The following is a 6,774-nucleotide window of genomic DNA, read 5'->3' on the forward strand; positions in this document are numbered from 1 at the left end:
TGACAGACCCCTGAAAGTCGGGCTACCAGACCCTGAACAAATTAATTTCCAGTGGCTCAACACCACTGTAGTGATCTCAGTAATTATTATTGAAGTTGAACTAAAAGTTTTGTGAGAGGAAACATAAACTATATTGATACTGCAGCTGCATCAAAGGAGGGTAAAACTACTAAAACTACTACATGTTTTCCAGTAAGTACATTTACAAGCTAACTTTGTTAGCAGCTGCTTTGCACGGCGTAACCAGGAGCCAGGTGCAGGTTGCCGGTATAGGTAGGCCTGCATATTGCAGCATATATCGTGTCCAAATATGGTCACTTCTGGTTTGAAAAAAACAAACTTGTGGCTTCAAAACTGTAGTCCACAAACCGATGGGTGACGTCACGGCGTCTTTGTCCACTTCTTTTAAACAGTCTATGGTTGCACCGGCGAACTGGCATTTTCCTGAGGTGCACTGAGGTAACCCTAATCTTATTTTCAATTTGTGGCAAAAGGGCTTGTTCTCTAAATAATAAGTGATTTTTAATGAACATTTGTTGAGTATTTTGTTTCTTATATAATACAATTAATTGCTGTATTGATGTAATTTAATGGAATATCTATACAAACAGGCATGGCGTCTGTGTAATCTAATCCGTAGCAGAGAGAAGTGGGCTGGTAGTGATCATAAATCAGACAGTGGGGTGGTAAATGTGGTAAGTGACAGTGACTCTGCTCATGCTGTATTGTTTTTCAGCCTCTGATGCTGTTCAAATGGCTCTGCCAGAAATTAGAGGGCAGAATCTATTTCACTAATCAGTGTATTTCTTTTCTTCCTGACGCTCAGTTCTGGTTTTGTAGCATATTTCTAATTTTAAAAAAACTCTGTGATGTTAGCTTCAGAGGTGAGCCATGTCCAAGGTCAGTTTTCATGCATGTCATTTATTCACTGATAACACTTCGAGCACATTTGAGCTCTAGCATGCCCATAGTGGGTAATAAAAACTGTTGTACCATAGTTCTTCACCATTAAAAACTGAGTATCTTTGCTCCAATTTATCCTGTTATCTGTAACCATTATCAAACCCTGCTGATTCTATTTCCATTACAAAACATACTTGGGTTGAATCATAATTTTTTTTTTCCATTTCCAAATTACACACATTCATTTCTACACCGTGCTGGAAGAACTCTGTCTCTGAATGCTGACAGGCACTCAGTTATGGAGCTGCATATCAACACAGCTACCACACCCTAGTGCTGAAGGTGAAAAATCTCTACAAGCTACAGCATCTCAAATTACTTTACATTTGGTTCTGAATAAAAAAATACTTCAAAATAGCATCAATTTATCGCAATTTGTGGATGAAAGAGTGCTGTAATGTTTCAACAGTCCAGATACGTAGTAAACAGTTTATCAATTTTTGGTTAATTTCTCTCCTGAATTATTTGTTCCAGTGACTTTTAAAGAAACATTATGAGAGGATAACTGAATGATAGAACGGCATATAATCATATATATGCATATAAAACTTGATTCAATTAAACCCATGTATAATCAATACATTTAGATTTTGGCCTACTGGTCAAATCTAGCCAACAGTGCAGTTAATCAATCTGGGAATGAATGGCCCCAGTATATCCACAACCAGGTTTACATGTGGGTTTGACACAGTTCGGTTTTGGTACGTTATGGTGAACATGAGTTACTGTTACGTTACTGTATGGATGACTAACCAGCTAATACATCACATGTATTAGCATTATGTTGATTCTCCAGTGTAAAAGCAGCATATCAATAACCACTTTCAATGACGTCAAAACTCGACAACCCTGTTTAGTGACAACCTCCTGATGGCAGAGCGATGACCCGTAGTATGTCACAGCCCATGTCAGACACAGGGTTTGTTTCCCAAAGGGGCATATGTTGCAGGATAATTATAGTATCCAAATAGTATTACCTTGCTATTATACAATATCCTTCTTTACCAGTTTTATATGCTTTCTATTAATGTTGGCTTTAACTTGTACGTTCTGCAAAGGACCTCAATGAAATAAAATCAAATGTATTCAGTAATTAAGATCAAACTGGACTTCAAATAGAAATATATATTTCATCTAATAGTACTACTTAGTTCTGACCATATCAATTATGAATGATAACTATGTTTTCCATTAATTAAATATATATATATATTAATTCATATATAACATTGTAATGTACAATGTTGAAACCAGACAGAAAGCACCAGCAAATTCTGTGATTCAGAAAGGTTGTTGCCATCTTTTACATTTATGGAAAACAATGTGACGTGCAGTTTATTGATTTTGCCATGTAACTCAGACAACTGCCCTGCAGGGTGAACGCGGGAGCATACTCTCCATTGACACGCTCCATGGTGACATCCACTCTGCCTCAGTATCTCTGTTATTGAATAGTCAGAACCCTACTGATCAAATGGCAATTTAGTCTTTTGTGCATTATGCTGCAAATAATAAAGGAGTCTTGCATTTTAAGCTTATATTACACTGTAAATGCAGGAAGTATCCCAAATCAAACAGTTTATACTGTATCTCTCTGCCAAGTGTTAGATGCCCAACGACCTACTGGATTCAGTTTCACCAGCTATTCCTAAATCCATTATGTGTGTAAAGCCCTTCCTGCTAGCTGCTAGCTAGTTTCAAATTATTTACTAAATTGGGTTGCACCATTAAAACTTCAGAAATGTCTCAGCGAAAAAGAAATCAACTGTAAACAGGAAATTACTGTAGCATCACAAGTTATAACATAACTGCCAAATTTTATTTTAGGGGGCCAAACAATATATTAAACTCTGGTAAATGTAAGTATAAAAGTCTGGCAGTTTCTGGGTGTAAATATTCAGTAACAACTAATCCCTTGGTAAGAACTAGCTAGTTTTAATTTAGTGTTGTGTAAATCTCCAGTTAGTAAGCACTTACATTCACTGGGCTAAGCTAAATTTGAACTTACAAACAGCTGGTGCAACTGAATTGTTGTGTGTTAAATCTACTACACAGTATTTTGTTCTCTGTCACTGACTTTTCATGTCATTATTATTATTAAATCTCTGACATTATGTAGTGGAGTGTTTTGATCCCCTGTAGCATCAAAAAAAATGAATGAATATCTGATATAGGCAGTTAATTTGCCTAAAATGTTCAGCTGTGACCAGTCCTACAGGATATCACATGAATCTGCTGTGTCTTGTTGATCATCTAGTGCACAGTGTGATCGCGTGGTAAGGCCTGCTTATTCACCTGTGACACAGCGTAACGGGGAGGGCTGCACGCAGGGAGAGGGCTGCCCCACAAACGTAAAAGTCAAACCATATGGCCTCGGAGGGCCCATGTGTTGTTCGGGAAGTTAAGAAGGAAAGGATGTGAAGGCCCCTCCTGTTATAATCCTTAAAATTAGATGTTCACGTGAACTTTTCCAGGCAGTACCCAGGCCACAAGGTGTGTCATTTGAAGGCTAGTAACAAAGACATGCTTGTATGTGAATACAGAACAGGAAAAGGATGCAGTCAATACTAAATGGGTTTTCTTCCTCTAAACGCTGGTCGAGGACATTCATGTAGGATAATCTTACTTGGAATTTCTGTCCCTTCAAGAGTCAATCCATATAATCATTAAATTCAAACACTTACCATATATCTGAGGGAAGATTGCAGAACATTTTTTAAGAAAAATAAGGATATTATAGCATAATAAGGATTATTGTCTCATTAAAATCAGTATTGGACATACTAAGAAGTCTTTATGGCTTAAAGCAGCAGGTTTGTGGACATAAAGACATAAGACAATAATTGCAAAAACAACACTCGATAGGTGTTCTGTTATCTTGAAAGGGAGAACTGGACAGTCTGTAAACGGCAAAGTAGAAATGTGAAGTACAGCTGCTTCGGTGGAATGTCATGAAAGGCTGAGACTCCTGCGCACTGCTCCGACAACAACTTGTGCACCTGCCAGTGCAGAAACTGTAGTAAATAGCACTGCCACAGTTCAAATTTACTGGTATTCCACCTTAAAAAGCTTAGCTACATGTAAGAAGTTCCTCTCTTTCACACCTTGCACTCCAGGGAACTGAATTCCTGTTGGTCTCTTTATAATGTAATAAACTTGAGAAATTGTAGAGGAGGAAAGGATGATGTAAGTCTGCTTGTAAGTGGCTGACGGATTTACATTCCTGACTTGTGTGTGCATTAAGGAAGTAGTCTTAAACAGAAAGTCTGCAAGAAAGCAGAAATCCTTGTGTTTTATTATGAGTCAATCTCATAAAACTTGCCACGTTAAAGATTATTCCCTGCTTTAAGTTAAAGCACACACAATATTTCACAGGAAAATATGTCAACTATGGCCTTATTTAAGCACAGGGGCAAAGAATCTTAAAGCTGCTATGACCAATATTTTTATGTAAACAATGGATAAAATAACTATGTATTGGTCATAGTGACGAACCTGCAGAAAATTATCACCCGTCAGCTGCATTGAGCGCATCAACGCCAGCAACATTACTGTTTTGGCTCACTCTCAGTGCTCTCATAAGTGTTTTCTCTGGACCCAACAAGTGCTGTTTAAAGCAAAAAGCTTTGCTCTCTGTCCAGTACCAAAGAGCAAACAGACAAAGTTAGCAACTAGCTGGCAAACGTAGCGGAGCATTTAGCTCCTTAAGAGCCAGATATTTCCCTCAGGAGTTAGCGAAGATCCAAACAAAGATAACATGAATGTTGACTTACATTTATGGCTGGGTGGCTAGAAAAACAACTTGCTAACAAGTTTGTCCTATCAACCTTATAAGGTGATAATGTGTCACATTTGTGTTTACAACTTAGGGAAAAATGCAAAAAGTGGGGGCACATCATGTAACTGCAACATTCCCAATTTCATTCCAGCCATGGACCTTTGAGATTCTCCTTTCTCTGTCAACGTTTCTTGCTACTATCTTTTTTTGTGCATGCCACTTACTTACTATCTAATACCAGCAAAAATGATCAAATCATGTGGCTGTTAGACCAGAAACCATGTCGCTTTATTTAAAATAACATATTCTGCAAAATAGGGCTAGAGGAGAAAGTTTTGAGCAAATCTGGCCTGCTGTGGTTTGAGGCCCTTTCTCTGCCTCTTTCTCATCCGACCGTGGAAGGTTGTTTTGAACTGAGGTGTTTTGCTCGGCCTCGGTATGTATCCACTGCGCTGTCAAAGAGCCAGTCCAGGAGGCCATCGTCCCTCCGGCCTGCTGCATAGACACACTATTGTTGATGAGCTCAAGTCCAGCTCACACGCTGCATACCAGATTCCATCCACAACCTATCTCAAAATGCTGCACCTCCTGGTAATCTTGGCAAACCCTTGATCTATGTAAACAGTTGGCTGCTATGTTATCACTGCAGAATCAATAGTCTTACAAAGGAGTGTATTACATTGTTTACTTATATTGGTGTGAAAACAGACCAGCACATAACACTGGCTGTTTCACTCTGGAGTGAACAGAATTATGGATTACTCAGACGAGGGACGCAAGTTGTATTTTACTTCATCCCATTTGAGAATAAAATACTAATTTAGACCAGAGGTGTTCTTTTTATGTAATAGAAGGAAATCTGGTTTATATTATTTTATTTGAACTTGCACTCTCATTTCCTGTTGTTTTTGTCCCACTACAGCCATGGGTTCCCATGATGACAGCTGGTACTTTTATACACTTTAGCAAGCAAACTACTGTTGTTGTTTCTGTAGCACACATATATTACAAGATTGATATATACAATATTTATGTACATTAGCAAATGTAAAACCTCGTGCAAGATATATGTTCAGTGACTTCTGTGTTTTAACAGCAGGCACTAGAAAGTACAAAACATAATTGCATTTATGTGGAAATTTACAGATTATCACTTTTAGGGCAGTTGCAACATGCAATTCAGTCAAATTAATCTGCAATCAATAACTCTGTTTATATGATGTGTTTTTCAGCTTCACAACTCACTATGAGCTGACAGGGAACTTGTTAACACTTACTAGGCATTGATTCAACCGATCATATAACAGTGTAATGAGAAACAGTGTCAGCGTAGGAGCATATTTTGTTCTTGGCCTGCACTACATTTTAAGCAACTCTCCAGACACCCTGGATAAAGTTATAGGATAGACTTGTTATGTACCTTTGACACAATTTATGATAATAGGAATGGGATAGCTATAATGAAAATGAGTATTATGCAGTTCAATTCAAACCTCTGTGAAATTTTTAATCTATACAGGGTGAAGTATTCACTAATAAACACAGTCAGCGGTGGTAAGCAATGCGTCTGTGCGAAATCATGCAGTCACCCTCTGACTTCCCGGCACACGGTGTCATCACTTTGTGACTCATGACCAAGTGACACTGAGGTAGAGTACCAGAGTCCGATTCAACTACATATGGACTACTAATTGTGAAAAGATCAAGGCTTTCCTGATTGAATTAAAACAAATAATGTTTTTGATTCTGTAGACCTACGTGTTAAATTCCACTCCGGTCAAAATATTTGAATTGGACAGAAACATTTGAACAGCCACCTCCTAATTTTATCCCCAGACATGGCTATTTTGTTAGCATTTAGCAACCACAGCATTAGCCATAGGGGCAGTATAAAGACTTGTTGATGCTTAGTGCTAACAAAATTATTATTTTATCCAAGTTAAAATAACAAAGTTATCCTGTCTATCACTGCAGTATGGACAGTTAACCAAAATATTATGATTAAGCTTTTCAGAAAGAGAAAGGCTGGGGCG

The sequence above is a fragment of the Enoplosus armatus genome, chromosome 7 (genome assembly GCF_043641665.1).
Source record: "Enoplosus armatus isolate fEnoArm2 chromosome 7, fEnoArm2.hap1, whole genome shotgun sequence".
NCBI classification, from domain to species: Eukaryota; Metazoa; Chordata; class Actinopteri; order Centrarchiformes; family Enoplosidae; genus Enoplosus; species Enoplosus armatus.